The sequence below is a fragment of the Miscanthus floridulus genome, chromosome 17 (assembly GCF_019320115.1).
Source record: "Miscanthus floridulus cultivar M001 chromosome 17, ASM1932011v1, whole genome shotgun sequence".
NCBI lineage: Eukaryota > Viridiplantae > Streptophyta > Magnoliopsida > Poales > Poaceae > Miscanthus > Miscanthus floridulus.
This window is the reverse complement of record NC_089596.1, coordinates 14,784,834-14,812,080: the sequence shown is the minus strand read 5'-3', so window position 1 is coordinate 14,812,080 and position 27,247 is coordinate 14,784,834. Positions and strand designations below refer to the sequence as shown.

The window sequence follows — 27,247 nt, the reverse complement described above, 5'->3', positions numbered from 1 at the left end:
ATGTATCTTTTTTTGAAAATAGTGACATAAAACTCTCTACTAATTGAGCTAGTTTCATTTCTAATTTCAAAATTAACAAACCGGACTTGGCAGTCTTAGAAACAGCAAAATAAAAACTCACCGTTAGAGCTAGGTCAATAATAGAGCAAAGTACTTGGACCAAGGCAGCTCCGTGTTACTCTCCCTATACCTGTGCCTGCAAAACTTTTGCGTCCAGACACTTGTGCCCTGTTCGTTTGGGCTTGTTTGGCTTATAAGCCATACTTTTTCAACCAACGGACATTATTTTTTTCTCACAATAAATCAGCCAACAGTACTTTCAGCCATGACTTATCAGCTAAACAAGCCCAAACGAACAGGGCATTGGTCCAAGTCAAATGTTACTTGGCGGACCCTATACAACTGATGTCTTTCACAAGGAAGTGAGACTTCAGGCATATGGTCGCGATAAGTCATAATAATCGAACCTCTTGGACCTCTTCTAAGCATGTGGGCTTCTATAAAATATTCTTTCGTGATTAAGCCTCTAGGTGTGGCAATGTGTTGGAAATGATGTGCACCATCTAGCAAGTTCAAAGTATTGGCAATTTGAGTGATTATAGAGGTGAACTCAATGGGTCCACCTCTATCAAACACACTTTGCCAATGAGCAGCTAAAACTTTGACAGGTGATACACAGATCTTATGAACCATATCATAGAGCAATCTTAAATCATCAATTCACAAGGGTCTTAATTAGAGCGAGGAAATAAAGTCACAGTGAACCAACGGTGAAGAAAGCACAAGGTTGGATTGTGGATTTCATTGGGCCTTGGGTAAGCACAATCATGCGATGTTGTTATTGCTTCCCACAACTCAGTCTTGTTAAACCTTTTGGTGGCAAGTTCTATGTCTAGTGAGCAATTTTCATCAAAACCAAGAGCAACATTTAGTTCACTCCATGTGAGAGTATACTCTTGATTAAACATGCGGAAATAGACTCCATCACGATAAACTTGCAATGAGCATAAGAATTATATGGTGAGAAATCTAGTCCCTAGATCACTAGCTAATTGCCAAAAACTTTGCCAACCAATTGTAGAGAAAATACTATTAAACTCCACATCCATACCTGGCGTGTTGAGGAGCTTTTGGTCATATACTTTGGTGTGCTCAAAGGTGAGACCCCGGATGGAGAGGTACTTTTGGTACTCTTGTTGGTTAAACAAGAGTCCAGTCTCAGGATCCATCATTCTTGTTAGTGGTGCGGCAATTGCACCATGGTATTGGCCTTCACTTCGTGATATTTGCTCGTACCCACCGTAGTGGTGTTCACCACTTGGCGATGCTTGCTCGTATGCACCATAGTGTTGCCCCTCATAGCTTTGTCCGTCACTTGGCATATCCTCGATCGCTCCAGAGAAGCGAGCGGAAGCCTCTTCTTGCTCCCTTTGTGACCCCGAGTGGTGAGGCTCAGTGTCATAGGATAGCACCCGTCCTTGCGTGCCATCAGAATGGCGAGAACGCCTGGATGAGCTCTCGCCTACAACAACCTTCACCTTCTCCATTGTCTTCTTCAACAGGTTCTTCATTCTTGCAGCGATAAGAGATGCAAGAACACAACTAGGACAACAAAATATTAGCGTTAGCGTTAGTCATTAGTCATCTAGAGTTATTAGTCCTTGCGGGGCATGGTCGCCTCCACAAAACATTGTTGTGGGTAGTCACATTTGACAAATCATTCTTGTGGGGTGTATCAACCACCACTAATGTTCTTGGGAGAGCAACTTGAGATCAAAGACAAGCTTAGAATGTGACTAAAAATAACATTTTTTGGGATTTTCTTTATATGACTAATCTATGAACTAAACTTGACAAGAACATCACAAGAACTTGAGAGAGAGGAAGATGAGAAACTCAAAATGCTGCTAATGTTCTGAGTGTAGAAATGCATCACCAATGCAGGGCCTTTATAGGCAAAGAAGGTGGTGAGGTGGAGGCCTGATGGGGGGTGGGGTCGCCCAACCCCCCTCTTCCTCCATCTGCTCCTTCACTACACATGCCTTGCTTTGGATTCCAAACAAGAATAGATTCATGAAAGCTAAAATGACCAAAGGTCGGATAGGGTGGTTGATCGACCACCCTACTTCTCCTTTTCCTTCTCCACCAAGGTCACTTTATGCTTCCCACTCATTCCAAGTGGTAGAAGGCATCCTAGGGGAGTCGATCAACCCCCCTATTCTCTCCAAATACTCTAAAAGTTTTGTGAAAACTTCAACTCAAATTCAAATACAAAAAAAGAAAACATTTTGTCAAAAAATCGAACATGAGAAATTCAAAATGAAAATGCAATTAGAAAATAAATATGTGATACATACCAATTTATCTTTCGGTGAGGGCTCAAAGTTTTAAGTCCTTAGAGTAGGACTTCACTACTACACTCGCACCTTTCACAGCCACGTCATAACCGACATCGCAGTCCAATTTTGGCCTCGGCATTAAGCTGTCGGCAGTGATGGTCATAGCCTTCACCGTCGTTATCTAAGACCATCTGCGGTGTACACTCACACCATCGTATTGGCTTATGATCCGTCCATGATAAGGTCCTTACTTCCATCGCATTGGGGCATGACCCGACTATGTGGGTATACACTAACACCGCCGTATTAGCTTATGATCCATCCATGATCAAGTCCTTGTTTCTGACACATCAGAGCACGACCCGCCTGTGTGGGTGTACACTCACACCGCCGTGTTGGCTTATGATCCATCCATGATTAGGTCATTGTTTCCATCGCATTGTACCATGACCCGCCTATGTGGAGGACATCATCACCGCCGCTCTAATGTATTACCCATCTGTTTGAATGGCATTGCCACCGTCGCCTTGTAGTATGATCCGACCTTGATGAGGATGTACTCGGTGTCGGTTTACTAATCGAGACGGCGGTGATGATTTTGTGATCCCGCCGCATCATAGGTTGGACCGGCGTTGTTGCTGATGGCTTTCGCCATCGGGTAATGTATAGTGCGACGGTGACAAGGCTTTCCTCATAGTCGCATAGTCGTATGATGTGATGGTGTTGACAACACAAGAATGGCGGTTCAATACAAAACGGAGACCGGTATTGACAATAATTATTAATTAAGATGGACCATAATAGCTACATGACACAGCATGTAGATATATTTGTCAAATCCATACAATACGTTCACATACAAGAGTACTTTTGACAATAGACGATAAGTTAACAGTAGTAGCTAGGATATGGAGATGCAAGATTTAAACTATTGTTGATAATTAATACACCGTGTGGTCTCCATGTATGGCCTCATCGAGGATAAAAGTAGCCAAGCGTTCTTGAAGCGCAAATTTGTCTCAAGTGGCCAGCTCCCTTGTATTCGACAGCAGCACAGATTACAAGAACACAGCGTTGTAGTAATGTAACATGGAGCATATTGTTCAATTTAATCAGTAGAGATTTGCGTGTTGGTATAATAAGAACCTGTTTGTGTTTCGTGGCTTTGATGATACCGTCCATGTAATGCATTACATAGAACGCACTAAAATCTCTGCTACCAGGATGTTGCTTTGCGATTGTATCGACCTCCGTTATTTTGAACCATCATTCCAGGAAAGAACATTGAATTTGCTCTTCTTTTTGTACTTGTCGTGAGCCCTATCATCATCCAGCAGAAAGATCATTGTGACGAACAAAAAATTTGTTACACATATAAATGATGAGATCTACGAAACTACATTGTAAAATGCATGGAACGGGAGCTATACTTATTCATCATTTTTTAAAGGGTTTGATATGGTTCATTCCCCTCCTGCTTATATCATACACGAAGATCTTGGAATTGAGCAGGTCTTCAGCAACAAGGCAAGTATGTTCGCTGCAATAAAGAAAATCATATGCAGATTAGAGTCCCACCTGGTACACATAATTATGTAAATGAAGTACTCGCTTACTCGTCAGTGTATGGTGGTAGAATTAGTGATTTATCATCCTGGACTAGAATGGAGTCGCACATAGCATCTGTCGTTTTTGTGAAGCCCACTGTGCAGGAGTTAAAGGTCATCAGGTTGAAGAAGCCTATTGCAATGTTTTCGTCCTTGCATGTATTTGCCTCCATCCTATAGACAAAAGAAAACTTAAATTTGACAGATACAATGATCCAATAATTAAATGTACACACATGGGGCAGAAGCTCAAATACATGGTCCACAAGGATAAGATTTGGACATCTAGGGGAAAAATTGTAAAAGTCAAACAATTCCTTGAACTTTACCCACAACACAACATCCTCTCCATCATAGAAATGTTTGTTCTGGTATCTTGCACCAATCTGGAACCCCTTTTGGTTTAAGTACCACTCATTCAGAGCTTTCATTTTTGTCAGCAATTTGTGGACCTGATTCGGATGCACTAGAGGTTGACCTAACTTAAACTACCACTGTTGGTTTTGTTTTGTGCCTGTCTGCTCCATCTCTGTTGTTTTCTTGGATTGGTTTTGTTGTGTGCCTGCCTGCTCTGTCTCTGTTGTTTTCTTAGAGAGACAAAGCAAGTTCTTTTGATTGCTATCTGTGGCAGTTTTCTTGTCCGATGCACTAAACTTCCAAATCTTATGGGGTCACTCCTGAGTTTCTGAAATTGGTGGCAGTGTAGGTGTTGGCATTGGATTGGTAAGTTCAACATCTTCATCGAAACTGCCATCCAACATTGTGGCAACAAGGACTACGTTACGCTTCCGCCACGGCACCATGGACCCCAGGTTGCCCACTAGCGTTGATCTATCATCGTCTATGGTCATGTCTAACTCAACTGTGCCATACATTTCTTTGGCCAATGTATCCAGGGTAACTGCTACATAGCCTAGAGGCAACAGACGCCCATTTACCATATTCCCTAGATGAACCTGACCGGTAGCCACCTTGTGCCTAAATACGGCTTTGCATCCTTGTGACTCCATGTATAGCATGCAATATGTAGGTTCGCTGATGTGATCCACATCGAAGGTAGAATCTGCATCTACTTGTGGAAGTTGTGTGCTTTCACAGCTGCTGCATACTCATTTTGAGCTAAAGTTTCCCTAGGAAACTTGTTCCGCTTCTATTTGAGCCTGGTATGTGGTAGTCAATGCCGCCACCTTTTTTCCATTTGGCCTCAAACATAGCTAACAATTCTTCACGCATACTCGCAATTTTTCTAGCATTATTCGTCCCACGACTTCTATACGTGGCTTGGTCTTTTTCGAAGGCAATCTGCCATAGAACTAGTCCTACACATCATGCCCAACTATGATGCTCTTTTGTCCCTAGTGCCCGACTCAGGACATCATCTTCCATATTAGGAACGAAAGTACTATTTGCCATTTGAGCCTGTAGTGCTTGTATCCTTTCAGCGAGTTGCTAGACTGCATCATTTGAAAAACTTAGGGAGCTGTCATCGTTGTAGGTCATCTTTCTTGCAAGAAGATACCTCAATGAGCGGGCATCCTAGCCTATAGTCTGTGGTGTAACACCTTTTTGGATTAGCTCTGGTAACTTCTCCCACTCAGGAACTTTCTTCGCGTACCCCCGAGTGCCGGTGCGGTTGGGGTTATCATTTCTATGGGAGTTGAGGGTATTTACTTTGCTAATTTTAAGAGCTTCCTCAAATTTCTTCCAACTAACAAAAGCTTCCCAATATGCTTGCTGAGTAGCGTGCTCACCATTTTGCCAATCTGGCCCTGTTCCCTTTAACACATGTTTTTTTGTACAACTCATGCTTGAAATACCTCTATTTTTTCCCATGCAGTGCAATGCTGGTTTCTTTACAATTTCTGTATCGGTGGGGTGCAAGTTGAATTCAAACAATTTGACCATCTGCTCCCAACATTTATGCTTGATTTCATGAGTAACACACCAATCCTCTTGACCTTTCCTCTTCTTACAGTACCTAAATTTGATTAGGACATGTTTTCTCACAATCGCACCAGAGAGTTGTGGTACGGCGCAATCACCGTGTCTAGTTCCTTTGGTTCTCCAATGCAATCAAAGTGCTCGATGACAAATCGGTAAGCGTGTAGCCTATAGCCATGTTGCTTCGTCCTCTATTTAACTGCTGTGTTTGTTATAGGTTCCTGTTTATACCAAAAATTTAGAAAGAAGAAAGTGGGAAATCAAAGCTTCTAAGATTGTATCATCAAGGAATCAATCAGATGTGAATCGATATCGGCTAGTTTTGAGGCAGTGTTGGAATCAGCTATTTATAGATGACATCAGCAGATAACGTCGATGGACTACGTATGAATGGCGTTGAGGAAAAAATATGTCGGACTATACAAAAAGGAAAATATTAGGGTCCAAGTTATTTTAGAAATGTTTTCTTTTGTTCCAAGAATTGTAATGAGTCGTATTTGAGTAGGATTCATGTTTAGGTTCCGAGTATAAATATTGGACTCTGGTTATTGTAAAAGGGATCTCACAATCAATCAATACAATTACTTTTCTGGCTTCATGCCAACCCTTAGGAGTAGGAGTACTGTAGATCTCGACAAGTGCTTCAACAAGTAGGGCTGCATCGACTGATCGACCTCTGGCTTGTCTATGAGTACCATCATGATTTGTATCATACTTGTAAAGTTGCATCAGCCGATTGATCTTTTACGAGTATAATATAAGTTAGTTATCGATTTGTATCATTATTTGTAAGGCTACATCAGCTGATTGATCTCTTATGAATCATAATATAGATCAAAGTTATCAATCTTGTGTTAAACAACTTGTTGTTTAATACAATATCACCAATTATTAAATCTGCTAAGATTAGTAAGATTTTCCTTGTTGTTTTTGGCTGATTCACCAGTTATCGATCTTGTTATAATTAATATCCCATTAATTATAACAAATCGCCTGATTGAGATAGAGATAGATTAGTATTATATCATCACAATTGGTCGTCTTCTAGTCTGGTCACGCTTTGAATCTTATGATTGATGACTTGATTCTACTAGATCAGCTATTTTATCTCTATTCCAATCAAACATAGTATGCATTCAAAGACATATTTCAATCCTGAATAAACTCACTAGTTAATGAGATCCAATCTAATGACACTACCATAGCTGCATCGATCAGGTCAAACCTCACTGGTAAGACTTTGGGTTAGAGATTATCGATTAGTGGTTTTGTTCATGGTCGAGGTATGTACTATGTTTGTTTGCTATGCATGCAATTGGCTATTTTAGCCGATTCGTCTGTGCTTTCACATATATGGCACGCTTTTATGAGCCTATCAATATATAGATGGTTTTATGGATTCTTTGGCTTTAGTTTGTTATCATTATCATAGCTACATCAATCTAGTCGAACCTCACTGTTGATGGTAACAGATTAAATTTAGATCGTTTGTAGATCCATTTGTACCAGACAGTCGATTTGTTCGCATGTTATATCCCTTCTCGTTAAACTTATCGGCTCGATGCTTTACACTGGTTATATTCATCTAGCTGATGATGTTTCTTTATATTACTTATATCTAGGTGTATTGTACTTGTTATTATAAATCAATCATGACCCACGAGCATCACAGTCCCTAAACAGTCGATTTGTTGTCGTATCAACTATTTAATCGATTTCCCTGTTTGGCTGCTCCCGAAGTAGCATACTTAGAACTGCCTGAGCAAAACTGACATGTTCCACCCTAAATTACTGATAAAACTTTCTCTCCTTGTTAATTATAGGTCAAATTGATTGGCACGCCTTTGGGATTTTTAGGATCGACTGGTCCTGTGTTGAAGCCAAGCAGATCTCTAGGTTGACTCCGTCCAGATCATTCCGGCTTGCAGTGTGTTAGGCATATCGCCAGATTTTTGCGCCAACACATGTTTTGGCACGCTCGGTGGGACAACAATCATCATGGAAGCTCACAACAATAGGGACATTCTTATGGTGCCTTATGAAGACTTACCTAACGAGGATAAATATGTCATTGGTAAAGCTATAGAGGAGTTTCAGAACAAGTGTTTGTTGTCCTGCACCAAGACACGTGACAATAAAGTTGTTTAGAAATATCCACTACCAAGAGTTTTAATACATGGGCAGTCAGAGATAGAAGAAACTAATGATAGGTGTTTCTTTGTAGATGCTATCAACAAATCTGTTCATGATGCTATGTTAAATCAGAATACAACTTTCTTGAACACATTCCACAATACCATGAAGGAGGTGTTTCATGGATATCTGATTGATCAGATTGGACTAGCTTATTACAATATTCCACATCTATCGACTCAGGGGACTAATCAAGCTAGTTCTAGCCATCAAGAAGTAGCACTAGCTGGCAATGATGATGTCCAGGTAGTTCAGAGCTCATCTGAATAAGTTCAAGGTACTACTACTAATCAAATACAGTATAATCCTAGATCATTAGCACATCATGTGCAATAGCCGACAGGGCAAGTTCAGAATCAAATGGTTAATTTTGGCACATCAGGCCAAATACCGCCATCGGCTCAAAAAATAGCACCATCAGTTCAAAGGATTCATAGAGATACAGATCCCAACATTTGTAATTAGAGACTTCAAGCAGCAAATCAGCAAAGGACTCAACAGATAGAGATTCCACAAGGATATCATTATGGCACAGATTATAATACCCTTCATATGATTCCAAATCTAGAGTATCAAGGTACCCAAAATTTTAATCCATAGATGGGTCAGCAATTGCAAAGAAATCCAAATTCAAATGCTGATGAGTTGTTGCTCAGAGTCACTGAAATGGTGAAGAATCAGTTCAGTTTAAAACCAAAAGGGCAGACCTTTTTGTACAAACGTCCATATCCAGAGTGGTATGATTTGGTTACTCTTCCTATGAACTATAGACTTCCAAAATTTGCTAAGTTCACTGGTTAAGATAGCACAAGTACAATAGAACATGTCAGTTGGTATCTTATACAGTTGGGTGAAGCATCCATTGAAGAAGCTCATCGAGTTTGTTTCTTCTCTTTGTCCCTGTCAGGACCAGCTTTCACCTAGTTTTTATCGTTACCAATTAATTCTATTGCCAATTGGACTGATCTGGAGAAGAAGTTTCATACATATTTCTATACTGGGACAGAAGAAAAGAAAATCATAGATTTGACAACCATAAGGCAAAGAACTAATGAATCAGGTGCCGAGTTTCTTTAGAGGTTCCGAGAAACCAGAAATTTGTGCTTTTCATTGAATCTGACCGATGATCAGCTAGCTGCTTTGGCTGTTCAAGGAATATTGCCAACATAGAGAGAAAAACTACTCAGGAAAGTGTTTGACAATTTAGGTTAGTTGGCTCAACGGGTGGCAGCACTTAATAGCCAATTCTAGAATATGCGCAGAGATACCCGATTCTAGAAGAATGCAGCAATTACTGAAGCTTATAATCTATATTTAGTTGATGATGATGGTGAGGATGATGAAGAAGAGGAGATTGCTATAGCTGAATGAAATTAGGGTAAGAAGACAGTGATGGTGCCGAATCCTTGGGGAAAAGAATTGGGGTAAGAAGACAAGTTTTTTAATTTCTTGCTTGAAAAAGGATAGATCAAATTGCCCATCAATCATGTTATGTTACCTCCTGATTAGTTGAAGAATAAGAGGTTCTGCAAATTTCATAATGCTACTTCTCATTCTACTAATGAGTGTAGAATTTTTTGGCAACATATACAGAGGGCTATTCAGTAAGGGAAGCTTAAATTTGATACACCTCGGAAGATGAAAGTTGATGATAATCCTTTCCCAAGAGATCAGAATATGGTTGATGCTAAGTTGCTCAAAGGAAAGACTAAAGTCCTAACATCAACTAGAGCAAAAGAAACTAGAACCGTTGATCCAGATATGCAAATATCGGCTGATGAATATAGAGAAATTAAAAGGCGTCGTGACCAATAGAAGAGCCGATATGAGCAGGGAGAGACATCAAGAAATGGGGCGATGAGGCCGCGTGTTACATCTCAAATCTTGTTGAATAAATAGCAATGGGAGAAAGAAAGGGGTTATCAGCGTTGGTTGGAAGAGAAAGAATATCAGCATCAACAAGAAGAAGAAAGGTATGAAAGAGAATAAGCTGAATTATATTAGAATTGTTCTTTTTTAGACATTGTTGGAATGAAGGTTTGAATTGTCTACTAGAAATAATTGCCCAGTGAACAATATTGGGAATTTAGGCAATCTCAAGCCAACCGCCGGTCTATCCATGCTCGAATTAAGTGTCATCATGATAATATGGATTGGCATTTAAAAATAGAAGTGTTCATGATCAGCTAGGGAACCGAGTTGTTGATCAAAATTGGGCTGATTATGAAGAAGAAGGTGATGAGGAAGAGTATATTTGGCAGGAAGGGCAATGGTGTCTAGGAGGTTTAACAAGAAGTTAGAAAAAGAAGGGTACAACGCCTAAGGAGTAGAGAGTTGGAACAGACTTAGAAATCTGGTAAACCTCAAATATGGCGTGCTAAACAAATAGCTGATAAGGGTCAACCATTGGCTAATATTCAAATGGCTTTTCTTTTACCGTCAGAATTTAGAGCTCCAGCAGATCAAGAAGTCTATTCAGATTTTGATGAATCGGAATATGAGGAGATGGTTGCCAAATTGGCAGTGATACAACAAGCTATATTTGATAAGCTAGTTAAACATCGACACTTGAAGGCTTTATATGTGAAAGTTTTGTTGATGGGAAGCCGATGAGCAAAATGTTTGTGGATGGAGGTGCTTCTATTAATCTTATGCCTTATACTACCTTTCACAAGCTTGGTATGGGACCAGGAGATTTGATTGAGACTGACATGATGCTTAAGGATTTTGGGGGTAACGCATCCAAGACCAGGGGGGCAATAAATATTGAACTGACAATTGGAAGTAGGACTTTGCTCACTACATTCTTTGTCATTGATGGAAAGGGTTCATACAGTTTACTCCTTAGTCGTGATTGGATTCATGCAAATTGTTGTGTACCATCGACTATGCATCAATGTTTGATTCAGTGGCATGGAGATGATGTTGAGTTGGTTCATGCTGATAATTCTATGAGTATAGCAATAGCTGACCCAATGTATTGGGAACTAGAAGATTTTGAGTGTTTTTCTGGCAAGTGATAGGAATGAGGCTTCATTAAAATCAATGATGAAAGCTAGCAGCCGATCCAAGCAGTCGGCTCTGAGAGTTTATTTTATTGAATAATCCAATAGATGGTACAGATGGTAAACTAGGACATGGCTTTACATCGGCCGATGAATTATAGGAGATAGATATTGGTTCTGGATATAGGCCTAGGCCAACATATATAAGTGCTAAGTTTGATCCTGAGTATGAGCGAGAATTGATAGATTTATTAAAGAAATTTAAAGATTGTTTTGCTTGGGAATATTATGAGATGCCTGGTCTAGATCAATCAATGATTAAACATTAGTTGACAATCAAACCTGGATATCAGCCATTTAAACAAGCTCCCAAGAGATTTAACTCAAATGTTGTTGATGATATAAAAAAGGAGACTGAAAGATTACTAGAAGCAAAATTTATCCGACCGTGCCGTTATGCAGAGTGGATATCGAGTGTTGTTACTGTGTATAAGAAAAATGGGAAGTTAAGAGTTTGCATCGATTTCAGATATCTGAACAAGGCTACACCCATGGATGGTTGTCCGATACCAATAGCCGATATGTTGGTAGATGCAATAGCCAGGCATAAGGTTATTAGTTTTATAGACGGCAATGCAGGATATAATCAAATTTTTATGGTTGAGGAAGATATAGCAAAAACAACTTTTAGGTGCCCTAGTGCAATCGGCTTATTTAAATGGGTTGTGATGACTTTTGGTTTGAAGAATGCTGGTGCAACTTATCAGAGGACAATGAATTATATTTTTCATAAGTTGATCGGTAGGATTGTTGAAATTTACATTGATGATGTGGTGGTAAAATCAAAAGGTACAAAGGACATCTAGCTGATTTGCGTTAGATTCTGGAGTGCACAAGAAAACATGGTTTAAAGATAAATCCTAATAAGTGCGCCTTTGGAGTATCATCTGGACATTTTTTGGGTTTTATGGTTAACGAGAGAGGAATTGAAATTGGTCAGAAAAGTGTGAAAGCAATTGATGAGGCAGTGCCTCCGACTGCTAAAACAGAGTTACAATCTTTGCTTGGTAAGATTAATTTTATTAGAAGGTTTATTTCAAATTTGTCAGAAAGGGTTCTACCATTTTCTCCTTTGCTGAAATTGAAAAATGATCAAGAATTTAAATGGGGTGACGTACAACAAAAGGCGTTTAAGAAGATAAAAGAATATATGAAGTGTCCACCTATGCTGGTCCCTCCTCAGCAAGGTAAACCTTTTAAGTTGTACATATCGGTCGATAGCCAAACAATTGGATCGGTCTTAATGCAAGAGTTTGAAGGAAAAGAACGAGTTGTTTTCTATTTAAGTAGAAGGCTTTTGGATCCAGAAACAAGATATTCTCCTATTGAAAAGTTATGCTTATGCTTATGCTTATATTTCTCTTGCATTAAGTTGCGACATTACTTGTTATCGACTGGGTGTACAGTTGTTTCTAAGGCTGATGTGATCAAGCACATGTTATCAATGCAAATATTAAATGGGAGAATGGGAAAGTGGATTCTTGCATTATCGGAATTTGACTTGAGGTACGATTCGGCTAAAGCAGTTAAGGGGCAAGTAATAGTCAATTTTATTACTCAGCATCATAAACCAAGTATTGGCTATGTAGAATTGATACCTTGGACATTGTTCTTTGATGGATCATTATGCAAGCAAGATGGTGGCATTGATATTGTTATTATTTCACCTCGAGGGGCAAGTTTTGAGTTTGCTTTTCTAATTAAACTAGTGACTACCAAAAATCAAGCAGAATATGAAGCTATTCTTAAGGGACTTCAACTTTTCCATGAAATAAAGGCTGAGTCAATTGAAGTATTTGGAGATTCACAGTTGGCTATTAATCTGTTGATCGGCCTATATGAATGTAAAGATGATATTATAAGGGGATACTATGATGAATGCTAGAGGTTACTCAAGGAGTTTCCCCATATTTCTCTTTAGCATATTCCAAGAGCATAGAATCAAGAGGCTAATCGGTTAGCTCAGAGTGCATCAGGTTATCAAGTGTTTCAAGAGATCTTAAGCAGTGAAACCTTGACTAATGATTGAAGAGTTGAAATAGCCGATTACCTTAAGAATCCATCACGGAAGGTTACCTAGAAACTAAGGTATAAATCGATTAAGTATGTTTTGTTAGATGATCAGCTATATTACAAGACAATCGATGGGGTGTTGCTTAAATGTTTAAATAAAGAAAAAGCTAAAGTGTTGATGGGTGAAGTACATGAAGGGATATGTGGAGCTCATCAATTGGCTTATAAGATGAAATAGATTATTCACAGGTCTGGATATTTCTGGCCAACCATACTAGAAAATTATTTTGAATATTACAAGAGGTGTCAGGATTGTTAATGTTTTGGTAATATTTAGAAATCGCCTACATCGGCTATGAATCCAATAATTAAACCGTGGCCATTTTGAGGTTGGGGAATTGATTTAATTGGCTAGATTTTTCCACCTTCAAGTAAAGGACATAAGATTATTGGTAGCAACAGATTACTTTACCAAGTGGGTTGAGGCAATTCCTTTGAAGATGGTAACCTCAAAGAATATGGTTGATTTTATCAAAGAACATATTGTGTATCATTTTGGAATTGCTCAAACTATTACTACCGATCAGGAGACAATGTTCACATCAAAAGAGTTCAGAGATTTTGCTACTAGCATGGGAATTAAGTTATTAAATTCTTCTCCTTACTATGCTCAGGCTAATGGCTAGGTAGAGACGTCCAATCAAATTATGATTAAATTGATTAAGAAGAAAATCAAGGAGCAACCAAGGAAGTGGTACTTAACACTCAATGAGGCATTATGGGCATACAGGATGACTGACCATGGATCGATGAAATCATCACCTTATGAGTTAGTATATGGGCATAATATAGTTCTTCCTTGGGAAATCTAGACTGGATCAAGACGTGTTACATTACAGAATGATTTGACAGCAGAAGTCTACAAGAATCTAATGATGGATGATTTAGAGGACTTAAGTTATCATCGGCTACGTGCTCTTGAGAATATTAAAGCCAATAAGTTAAGGGTTGCAAGGCATTATAACAAAAAGGTCAAGAACAAGCAGTTTAGTGAAGGAGAATTAGTCTGGAAAGTAAAATTACCGATTGGGTCTAAGGACAGCAAGTTTGGCAAATGGTCACCTCATTGGGAAGGTCCTTATCGGAGTAGTCGTTGTACACCTAGCAATGCTTATATTCTGGAAATGCTAGAAGGGAGAGAAGAATTTGATAGAGCGATCAATGGAAAATATCTAAAGAAGTATTATCCAAGCATCTGGGTTAATACCCTTCAGTCATCGGCTCTAATAGCCGGTACCAGAAGGGTATCGCCTTTAGTTTAAAAAATTAACCCAAAGGGGTGAAAGCCGATACAATATGTATCGCCTGTAGATCAAAAACAAGCACAAAGACAATCCTCATTATGGTAGTCTCAAAGACGAGTTCATGAAGAAGGCAGGACCTTATTCATAGTTTGTTTCTAGTACAAACTACTGAAAAAACTTTATTTATAACCTCCTTCGCTGAGGTGATATCCACGATGGCTGCTACGGCATCGTCGAAGTCCTCAATCAGGTCCTCGTGCATGTCGGGGTCATTGGCCATCGGGAAGCCCAGCTCCATGGTGCGAAGGTCATGCCCGGTTTGGACTTACGCCATGACCAAGGCCATCACCACGCCGCGATGAACACCATGAAGGGCGATGTCCTAGACGTGTGCCGAGACATCGTGCAGGCGGTTGTTGAGGAGAGGGCCTTGAGCATTGACGGCCACCATAGCCACATTTGCCGCTAGTTGGAGGTTCTCCAACTACACTATCAGGGCTGGCAATTACAGAAACAAAGGGCTATCAAGACAAAGACAGTGGAAATTGAAATAAGGGTTTTCTTGGAGTTCATCTTACCCACCACCATGGCATCAGACTTAGCCAACCACGCTAGAGTAGCACTGGCCTCTTCCTCGGTGGTGAGGAGGATGGCTTGAGTGGCCCTAGGTGGATCTCAAGCTGACTGTTCTCCCGAGTTGCCTCGGAGTAATGGTCCTGGGCCGCCCTCCACTCCTAGAGGAAACGCTAGGCGTCGTCGCCGTTGTAGGAGTCAGAGGAGTCCGATGACGATTCTAGTGTGGTAGTAGTAGACGTGGTGGTAGAAGGCTCGCTGGCCCGGGGAGGAGTAGGAAGTCTGTCATTGAGGATGAACCTACAGATGCATTAATAGATGATTCTTGCTATGGATGGGAGCGTTCAGTCTTACCTCATGTGGCAGAGTCACTGGCTGACCAGGACCTCCTCCTCTAGGAGATCTTCTGCTGTGCGCTTGCCGTGGTGATCCTCTCCTGCCATTGGGTGCTGGTTTAGATCATGGAAGAAGAAAGGAACTGCTACAGGGTTTGTGAAGGCAGAGAAGCACAGGGAATAGAAATAGTTGTGAGATGTGTGTGTTTGAGGCTAGGACTCTTGACTGGTATTTATAGCCACGAAGCAAGGTAGTAGATATCTCAGGACATGCAAAAGGCAACCACAATTAATAGAAGATGAAGCGTCGCCCCACTAATGCCGAAGAGAATGCGGCGTTGATAACTGAGGACGAAAGATTGAGGAGTTTTCTTTGTGGAGGCTATGTTTTCAGACTTAATTGGATTAAAGTCAGAGGTCTAGAATCAGCTATTTTCAAATCGTCTCTTTAGCCGAGATAAGAGATACAATAGATCATCAGAAAATATGGTTATCATTGGTTCCACACAAAATATATATTACAAATATTGGTATGTAGATTACAAGTTTAGAACATCCTAGATTACTTTTAATGCTTTTAGCCAGATAGAATCGACTTCTACGATTTGGCCCAATCAGTGGCCTAGAACTAAATCTCGCGGTATCATCCTACAATGTATAATCCTCATCATCACTGTCGCTAGCCAGTAGTGCAGGACCAAGTCAACCCTGAAGCTCAGAACGTGCCTTTGCCTCTCGCAAAGCTGGGTCAGCTTCCTCATTGTTGGCTATATCAGCTGGTGTCATGTGGTCATGTAGTGCCCTCATAGTATGCCCTCCTCTGGGTCTGTCAGTTGGATCGGGAGGTTTATACTCAGGGAACATACTCTTCGATTCTCTTAGTATAGTCTCCTATTCTAGGAAACCAATAGTCTTAGGCAATAGGTAACATATGACATGAGCATAGGGGGTCCTCCTCTTGCCCATGAATCCATCAGTGATCTAGTCTTCCCACTCATAAATCAACAAGTCTACCAAATCAAAAGGGGTGTGCCCCAACACCAAAGATAGCAACCACTATTGCATTACTATGATTGCCTTACCAAATCTAGCTATGGGGTATAGCGACTTCTTGAAGGCAAGTAGGAGCACAACTGCTAGTTGAGTGAGTTCTCCCAGTGACCTTAGAGAGTCAGGACTAAATAGTTGTCTGAAAAGAATAGATACAATTTCAACGGGTGGTGGCGTCCCACCTACAAGGGCACGACGAGGAGGTACTACTCCTGGGTAACATAATTCATGGACCCGAGTGGTGGGAACTAGATCAACACCTAGAGCTTTAGCTATTTCTTCCCTGTATAGCGGGTGGCGATCCCCTCTGAACATAAATTCAATGTATTGCCATCCTCGTGGTATCCACAAAGTTGTGAAGAATATCTTCACCCAATCTGGCACATATTCATGTGCTTTGGTGAATAGGTCCAGCAGTCCTGACATGTATGTCAAATGACCCTTCATCTCTTCCTTGATGACTCTAGCTGACTTTGCTAGGCCTTCGACTATAATCCGACGATGTGCATAGAACTTAACGCCTCCTTCATGGATGGCCATCATAAGACTTGCCTGCATTGGAGTCCAAAATGGACCTCATTGTTGACAGTAATTATCATTCATCATGAATCGTCAACATAACTTGAAAAAGGGCATGATAACGATCACCAACATAGACATAGGGGTTTAAATTGATAATTTCCATGAGTTTTGGTGAATTTGTGGTTTCAGCAGGGTTTATTCAGAAATCCATCAAGGTGGACCCAATCATCAGAATTAAATGCAATTATCCATGGTAAAAATAGCTCCAGAAGGTTCCAGAGATCACTAGCAGGCATCACCTAAAGCGAACCGTGGGAGGATGAGAGGTGGGTCTAGCTAGCCCCACCTACAGACCGTCTGCCCCCTAGCCCTACATGTTAGCCCTAGCTTCACACGTCGATTGTCCATCGCCTTAGGGATTGCATCTACGCCATTCTTTTAGGTCAGTTTGATCCGAGGGTCTAGAATTGAAGTTTCGGCCTATATATAGCAGCCCCTACCCCTCTCCCTAAGGCAATCAATAACCCTAATCATTAAGTCAAGAAGGATCAGAAATTAGGGTTTCCAAAGAATAGAATAGATCTCCAATTCTTCAAGTTCTAGTATAGGCTAGCTAGCAAGATTCAAGTAGAGTTGGGCTATTGCTCAGGATTCTAGATTCATCGTCTGGAGGCTGGTAAAGCCATTGTATCCCTCTATATTTTGTGACTTTGTGCTACTTCAATACTTTGTTTCTATTTATTATGTTCCTAGTTTGCTCTAGTAGTATGCTTGATATAGTCGTGATTGATGATGAATTTATGCATATGTTCGCAAAGTGCTTAGCTCAGTACTCGAGTGAGTTAAGTGGTCGACATTATGTAAGCGTGGTGCTTAAATATTGTTTACCTGTGGATGCACTCTACACTTCGGGCCATGTGGTAGATCATGAGTGTGACACTCTCGTTGAGTCCTTTGTAGTTCACTTCCCGTTTGTAGAACAAATAGAACCCAGTTGTGAATGGAGTCAAGCTCTGTTCTTGATCTTCCTTAGTAATGTTCCTTATGCATAGATATAGAGTTATGCTATAGATGAAAGTATATATACTAGAGTGTACAAAAGACTTAGTAAATAAGAAATAACTTACAAATCTTTTCTCTTAATTAATCTCCTGCCTAGCCATACTATATTTATGAGTATTTATTCCTATCTCTGGATTATTATTATCAATGCCTTACACTTATCATTTATTTATCATATGGCTTACCCCTGTTATAGCTTGAGAGTTGAGTTAATGATCTTATCATAATTCTACATATTTGTCAATATATCTAGCCACCCCACCGCTCCTCCCTGTGGAAAAATATAAATAACGATACCTGGTATACTCCTAAGTGAAATGCTACAATGGTATATTATCTATGCGCTTGTAGATACTTAATAGATATATAAATTTACAAGTGTTCTCAATAATTACTAGCAACACGTTTCTGGCATCATTGCTAGGGTTGACAACTTAGTAAAGAGTGATGCTAAAAAATACCAACAAGCATTTCTGACGCTGTTGCCGGGGAGGGGCACAAGGCTAAAAGAGAATTGATCAAATAAATACTTATTGATGAAATCATAACTAAGTATCTCTGGTTTAACAGGCTTACCCTTGTTTGTCTTTATTCATATCTTATATAAGGTATTGCAGGATTGGTTTTGATTCACCAACAACTTTTAACCACAAACAAACCAATCAAGAGGAAGCTCAACACCAGCTTCTGAAGCTATGGCTGACAAGACTCTATGTGAATTCTCTACTCCAAGCACCAAGAACATCTACACTGGACCAACACTCAAAACTGATAACCTTGAGTTTGAGCTCAAGCCAAGCCTCATCAACTTGGTGCAAGCTACCCCATTCAGTGGAAAGGCACACGAAGATGCTAGTGCTCATCTTTAGAATTTCTAGAGATCAACTGCACAATTGTCATCAAGGACATTGCTCAAGATATCATACTACTCCGCCTATTTCCATTCTCGTTAGTGGGAAGGGCAAAGTTGTGGTTCTACACCAACAAAGATAACATCAATACGTGGGCAAGATATTCGAAGGCCTTTCTAGCAAAGTTTTTTCCTATAGGCAAAACCAATGCCTTAAGAGGAAAAATTTCTAACTTGCTACAACAGAAAGGAGAAACCATTCTAGAGGCATGGAAGCATTTTCAAGAATACATTTCAGATTGTCCTCATTATGGGATGGAAGATTGGTTGCTCATGCAAGGCTTCTACCATGGATTAATTCAGAAAGCTCATGAATAGCTTGATGCAACTGCTGGAGGAGCATTTATGTCACTCACCCTTGGAAAAGCTAAAACTCTTGTGGAAAAGATAACCTCTAATCAAGGCTAGTCTCAAGGAAGTATTTAGACAAGCAATAAGAGTGAAGAAGTACCTGAAGAGGTGTGTGCACTTTCAACCAAGATGGACGTACTATTGAATTGGCTTGAACAGCGAGCCAGTTACAAGAAAGATCATCAAGCTATTCAAGATGCTTATAATGCCCAAAATACATGTAGAGAATATTTGGGGGTTAATTTCCCCGAATATCAAGAGGATGCAAATATTGTCAATCTTGTTCTACAACAACAGAAACAAGGATGGGGCAACAACAACAACGGTCAAATTACCAAGGTAAGTATGCAGGTAATTACTATATTTCTTCTAATTCCAAACAACCATCCTTGAGAGATTTAATCTTAGAACAAGCTAAGATTAATGAGAATATTTCTAAGAAACTTGCTTCTAATGATAAGGTTCTAGAAAATATAAACACTAAAATAGAAAGTTTTTCTTCTGCTATAAAAGACCAACTTAGCTATATTAAAAAGATAGAATCACAATTAGCCCAATTGGCTATTGCTCTGCCTTTTGCCACTAACCTTAAAAAGGTCAATGCCATAACCACAAGAGGTGGCAAATCTACTCGTGATCCTCCATATCCAACAAGAACAGGTAAGACACCGGCAATAGTACAAGAAGAGAAGAAGAATGATGAAGTTGAAGAAGTTGAGCCACAAGAACAGGAAATGCAACAAGATTTTTATAACACCACCCTCCTACCGTTTCCACATAGAAATCGAAAGGCCAGAATGGATGAGCAATTTGGTAAGTTTGTAGAGGTAATTCAAAAGTTGTATATCAATATTCCTCTGCTAGATGCCATATAGGTACCTACCTATGCAAAGTACCTCAGAGACATTCTGAATAACAAGAGACCACTGCCCACCACTAAGGTAATTAAGTTAATGGAGGGGTGTAGTACGGCCATCCTGAACACATCACTAGTAAAAAAGAAGGATCCAGGTTGCCCCGCTATTGATTGCTCGATCGGAAATCAAAACTTTGAGAATGCACTATGCGACCTTGGCGCCAGCGTAAGTGTCATGCCCAAGAAGGTTTTTGACAAGCTCAACTATTCAACACTCATGCCAACATCGATGTGCCTGCAACTAGCCAACCAATCAGTCCGCTACCCTACAGGAATCATCGAGAATATTCTGGTAAAAATAAGAAACTTCTTTGTTCTAGTAGATTTTGTAGTGCTTGATATGCAGGAAAACATGAAGACACCCCTCATACTTGGAAAGACCCTTCCTAAGCACTACAAATACACACATTGATGTCGGGACCGGAGAAATCTGATTTCACATCAATGGGAAGGAAGAGCGATTCACCTTTAAGCCAAGACCGAAACAATGCTCTAAATTAGATTGGCAAGAGAAGCAGGTGCAACCATCAAGGTCTCCATCTCTGGGACCGACTAATGCACCCAAAGAATAAATACAACTAGAGAAGTCCAGTTTGCCAGACTCAAAATTCCAAAGCCTCGCCGGGAGGTAAAATCGATAGTTATCCATATTTACTTTTACCTTAGCATATTTACTTTTCTGCATTTGCATTACATTTGGAAAATAAAGTAAAAATATTTTCACCATGGCATTATAAAATTCAAGCCCCATGTGAATAATTTTTATGGTGTGTAAAAACCTATAAGAAAGATTTATTGTGGAGGCGTAAATTTTTTAAAAAATACCATCCATGCATCTTCTTATATTTCATAGTATCATAAAATATTTTTTGCATTGCATATATATACATGTATATATGGTAGAAATACAGGAAACCAAGATCCACAGGAGACACTTGGGACCCACTCAACTACCACCTATCAGCTCCATCATCGCTCCACCATCAAATTTGGTCGTATCTCCACCGAAAGAGCACCGACGACCATCGAATTTTGCTTAAGCACAAAGCAAGGCACTATCAGGTGGAGAGCCAACCCAAGGGGGGCCGGTCGGCCCCACTACTTGGCCGGCCAGCCTGAGCTACCACTGCCTATAAATGGCACCCCTCCTACCTGCTCTCGGTCTCAACAACATTCACAATCTAGCCCCCCAAGTTCGAAATTCCAAGCTCCAAGTTCGTTCAAAATTCCAAGCTCCAAGTTCGTTGCTTAAAAATCCACTTAGAAGAAATATTGTTGGAATTAGGAAGAGTGAGAAAGATTAAGCATAAAAGTGCTACCAAAATTAGGAAGAAAAGTTAAAGAGATTGAGGGTAGAAGTTCTATCAAAATTCTAATTAGAAAATTCATTAGGCAAACAAGAACGACTAAACCTTGGACGACTGACTTTTGGACGGCTAACCGCTGACATTTTATTTTCTAACCCGTTCCATGAGTTTTGTCATGTGTTGATTTTTGTAGGAAGATGAGCAAGCTCAAGTGTGTGGGATCGTCCCATTCCACAAGAAGCTCTTCTTCCCGGGCGAGTGTCGACATGCAAATCGACGTCCCATCCCCCACTGTTGGAGCGTCGCCTTAGTCATCCTCGGTTGAAAGGAATATCCTGCTAGAGGAGAAGCACCTCAAGTTGCGGAACAAGATGGAGAAAGATGCCTTCAACCAGTTAAAAATTCGAAGGTTCATTCTTACTTCTCCTATGATCCAGCCATTCTGCACGCCACAGGTATGGATGTTAAATTTGACTTTATATTTAGAGCTATTGGATGGGAAAATATTTGGCATATTCATGAGCAAGGGTCTAAACTCTTAAGGATGGAATTTCTATGTACTTTGCAAACTGCTAATACTGAAGTTAAATTTAGACTCTTTGGGAAAGAATATACTATCCCCTAGAAGGAGTTTAGTTTGCTTCTACAAACTTTTGAATTGCCTCTACAAACTTACCAAACTACTCATCCATTCTGGCCTTTCGATTTCTGCATGGAAACGGTAGGAGGGTGGTGTCATGAAAATCTTGTGGCTCAACTTCTTCAACTTCATCATTCTTCTTCTATTCCTATACTACTGTCGGTGTCTTACCTGTGCTTGTTCGATATGGAGGATCATGAGTAGATTTGCCACCTCTTGTGGTTATGTCATTGACCTTTTCAAGGTTAGTGGCATAAGGCAGAGCAACAGCCAACTGGGCTAATTGTGATTCTATCTTTTTATTATAGCTAAGTTGGTCTTTTATAGCAGAAGAAAAACTTTCCATTTTAGTGTTTATGTTTTATAGGACCTTATCATTGGAAGCAAGATTCTTAGAAATACTCTTATTAATCTTAGCTTGTTCTAAGATTGAATCTCTCAAGGATGGTTGATTGGAATTAGAAGACTTATAGTAATTACCTAGGTACTTACATTGGTAATTTGACCATTGTTGTTGCCCCCATCCTTGTTTCTGTTGTTGTGGAACATGATTGATAATATTTGCATCCTCTTGATATTCAGGGAAATTAACGCCCAAATATTCTCCAAATGTATTTTGGGCATTATAAGCATCTTGAATGGCTTGACGACCTTTCTTGTAATTAGCTCGCTGTTCGAGCCAATTCAATAGTACGTCCATCTTGGTTGAAAGTGCATACACCTCTTCTGGTACTTCTTCACTCTTATTGCATGTCTAAATACTTCCTTGAGACCAACCTTGATTAGAGGTTATCTTTTCCATAAGAGTTTTAGCTTTTTAAGGGTGAGTGACATTAATGCCCCTCCAGTAGTTGCATCAAGTTGTTCATGAGCTTTCTGAATGAATCCATGGTAGAAGTCTTGCATGAGCAACCAATCTTCCATCCCATGATGAGGACAATCTAAAATGTATTCTTGAAAACATTCCCATGCCTTCGGAATGGTTTTTTCGTTCTGTTGTCGAAAGTTAGAAATTTTTTCTCTTAAGACATTGGTTTTGCCTATAGAGAAAAAATTTGCTAGAAACGCCTTCAAACATCTTGCCCATGTATTGATGTTATCTTTGTTGGTGTAGAAGCATTGCTTTATCTAGTTTGTTGACAGTAGTTAACATTCATCACAAACCGTCAATATACTTTGCATAAATGTCTAACATGGATCACCAACATAGATTTAGGGGTTTTAACTGATAATTTCTATGAGTTTTGTTGAATATATATTCTCAGCAGGATTTACAGCCTGTTCGGGAGGCCATATCGTATCGTGGATTATTTACTGCTGGCTGGTTTGGTGTGAGAGAAAAACACTGTTCTCGGCTGGAAATTTACGATCGTTTACGAGCAAGCGAACAAGCTGTTAATCAGAAAACTGCCAAGGAGGACCTATTCGTCAAAGAAAATTACGTAAATCCATGACGGTACCTACGTGAAAAAACTCTAGAAGACTCTAGGAGGCACTCCAATAAAGCAGGACTCGTGCCACTGTCATGTGGGGCTAGCTGGCCCCACTGTCAGGCCGGCCGGCCTATGGACACCTCCTGTTAGCCTTCCGTTGCTACGTCGGTTCTCTACCACCTTAGGGTTTGCATCTACATCATCCTTTTAAGTCGGTTTAATCTAAGGGTCCAGGATGCTTGAAGGCCCCTATATATAACTACCTGTCCCCCCTCCAGGGCATGATGAGGCATTTGATCCTGAGAGCCTGAGGCCAGAAACCCTAATTCATATGTCCACTAGGATTAGAGTTAGCAATCAAGAGAAGATTAGTCCTCAATAGGATCTAGTCTTGTATTAGAGATAGAGAGATAGAGTGTCAAAAAAGAGTTTTGGAGGAGTCCCGGCCTATCGATGCTCTCTCTATGGCTTGTACCCTGACGGAATCAAGTTCTTCTTGAGCTTGATTATGAGATTCTCTGGTAATCAACTTCTAATTCAAGTAAGCATCTTGTTCATATTGTTTTTCAGGTTTGCGACTCTCTTTTGAGTACTTTAATCCTTGTAGCTCCTGGGTTAAAGTAGTATTCATAGTGTAAGTGTGGTGCTTAGACTCGGTTACTCATGGATGTACCCTATATTCCGGATTAGTGGTAGCTCGTGAGGGTAACTCTTATAGCCTCGTTGAATCCTTTGTAGTCCACCTTCAGTTTGTAGGCCTAACAGGACTTTGTTACTATAGAAAACATACTATGCATGTGTTTTCTTTAGTAATATCCTCAGAATTGAACAATAGAAGACAAAGCTTACCGAAGTTAGAACTAGAAGACCTTTGTGATCTCCTTTATACTCCTATTATCTAAGCCTTGTTGCGAAGTTGGGTTAAGTTAGATTTAGTTATTCTCACACACGTTTCTTGGAGATCAATATAAAACTGGGATACTTCTGGTGAAGTGCTACATCGGTATAATATTCGTACGCTTGTGGATTATTCTGTGTGCATTAATTTATACCAACAATCATTTCTAATGTTGTTGACATTTGTTAAGATCATTTTTACTAAGTTGTCAGCCCTAGCTATCACTACAAGAAACTTGTTAATCCGTGACGGATTCTCAGTGATAGATTTACAAACCATCATTGGCCGACGCAATCCGTGACAATAATTTTTTTCCGTCAATGATGTGCACCAGTGGATATTCCCGGCAAGCTAACTCGTGACGGTTTTATCCGAATCGTCATAGTATATGATTTTAAATTCGCCATACTCTAGTTAGCCTAAAACAATAGGCCTGCTATCATATATTTGGTGCAAACGAAACTAAAAATGTGATTGTAAAAACAATCAAACCCAAAAAAAAGTTGATTTGTTAAATTATTTGGAACCAAATAATTTTATTACTTGCATATGCTAAAACTAAAAATATTCTGCATGTATATGGTGCGGATGGAAAAAATTGCTTGAGAACAAAAAAATCTACAGATGGGAAAAAAAAACTTAGGAACAAAAAAAATCTGCGGTACATAGGAATCGAACCTAAGCAATAAAAATGCAACTTAAAATTTCTTACTACTGGCTACTGTTCGGCTGATGATTTTTGCGGCTGATAAGTCGGCTAATGCTGTTTTATTGTGAGAGAAAAATACTGTAACATGATTGATACTGAATGTTATTATTAATTATTTCCACGCTGGTGTGTACCATGGCTTCCCCGTCATCAATCCAGCAGCAGCGTCTACCAACATTCAGTCGGCATGGCCGCATGGCCCATGTAGGCACAAATGTTCCGGTCGGCATGGCCCATGTTGGCACAAATGTTTAAATGTTGAATAAATAGAGAAAAAAAGCTAAGGCGAACCTGCAGCAAACCTCGCCATCGCCTATAAAAGCGGAACGAGCTTGCCGTCCTGATGAACTACCGCTGCCGCCGTCCTACACGCTGACGGGCGTGTGCGACCGTGCCCGATCACCCGACGCCGTCGCCCTAGTTCCGTAGCCACCACTCGCCGCCACCGCGCACTCGCTCGCGTGCGAAGCATCCACCGCCGGCCAGCCCGCAGCTTCGCCGCCGTGCTCGGCCATGCTCCCGGCGCCCGCTCGCATGGCCCCTCGATTATGGACCATCAGCGGCCACGATTCCGACACCTATTAATTCGCCTCTACATGGGGATGAACCCTGGATTTACCTCGCCGCCGAATAGGGCCTCTACCGGCCGGAATACGCCTGGCCGGCCACCTCCCCGGCGATGCTCTGCTCTGGCATCCGCCCAGGGACTAGGGAATGGGAAGAAAGGAAATAGAGGAGTCCTAGTGTAAATACCAAGTATCGTGGGTTGATTTCGCTAGAGCACGAGGTCTTTTGCAAAATACGCAGCCCGCCCTGACGCTTTCCCTGGCCGGCCTGCTCTTTGCCGCTGGGCCGCACACGAGCTGAGCTGGGCCGAATGGGCCGAATGCAGCCGCGTTTCGCTTTTTCTTTACCTCGCGATTTATCTTTTTATTTAAAAGCTGAGAACTTGTAAAATCCATAATAAATCCAATACAAATCAGAAAAATACCAAACCAAGTTTGATGACCTCTACAAAACAAGTACTATATAGTGAACACATAAAATCACACGCTTCACTGCAAAATGATTGTTGTAGATATAGATCTAGTTTTCGCTTATAATTTAATGTGTTTGAATTACAAAAACTGTTTCTGTGCTGGATGCGTCGATTAAGGCCTCACGGTTGGAGATTGGCATCCACCGGTGCCCGCCGCCATGGCTTTCGTGAAGTCTTTTGGAGAATAGAGGAGACAAAAAGAGGTGGATAGTCGTCCAAGCTTTGATCAACAACACAGATCTAATATTGACCTAAGTCAACATCATGAATCAAATACAGAAGAGCCAGTCAAACAAACTCAAATGAAAAAATGACCAAAACAAAAGTTGTAGATCTCGATGAATCCTAAATATTTGTAGTTGATGACTTTTCTATTTGAATTCATTTATGATCCTAAAATCATGTCTAAAGTTCTGATATACTAAAATTCAAATGTAATAATAACTAAATTTGGTTAGAAAAAACTACAAACTTGCGTGGCAACAATATTTTGGTGTATAATCATTGCATAAAAATTTCAAATGATTTTAACAAAGCAGTACTACACATCCTTCACATATTCCCATACAAGTGAGAGATGTTGTATGACTAAGTGAGAAATGTTTCTATTTTGTGAAGGATGTATAGCCCCACTTTATTGAAAATACTTTGAAATTTGTTTGGAATGCTTATAGACCCATTTTGTGTTAATTTATAGAATTATTTGATCAAATTTAGTTATTATTATAATTATTCATTAAATTACCATAGGATAAATGTAATAATATCTAAAATTAATTAGAAAAATCTATAAACTTGCACAACAACATAACTTTTGTGTATAATCATAGCATAAAAGTTTCAAATAATTTTAGCAAAGTAGTACTATACATCTATCCAAATGGATACATCTCAAACATAGTTATATAACTAACGTGAGAGATGTTTTTATTTTGTGAACCATGTATATTCTAGCTGTGTTGAAATAACTTGAAATTTTTTTGCAAGCATGTAGACCCAAATTATGGCTCCACACAAAATCTTAGAATTTTTTGATCAAT

The 27,247-nt window shown here is 40.0% G+C and overlaps 2 non-coding genes across 2 annotated transcripts; one reads left to right on the top strand and one right to left on the bottom strand.

Annotated features, from left to right (window-relative positions):
- Positions 1–19,063: 19,063 nt before the first annotated feature.
- On the bottom strand, positions 19,064–19,171 carry LOC136519345 (small nucleolar RNA R71). Its single transcript, XR_010774898.1, has one exon. It is a non-coding gene; the product is annotated as a small nucleolar RNA R71 (small nucleolar RNA).
- A 3,879-nt stretch (positions 19,172–23,050) lies between these two features.
- LOC136519139 (small nucleolar RNA R71) lies at positions 23,051–23,157 on the top strand. Its single transcript, XR_010774702.1, has one exon. It is a non-coding gene; the product is annotated as a small nucleolar RNA R71 (small nucleolar RNA).
- Positions 23,158–27,247: the final 4,090 nt, after the last annotated feature.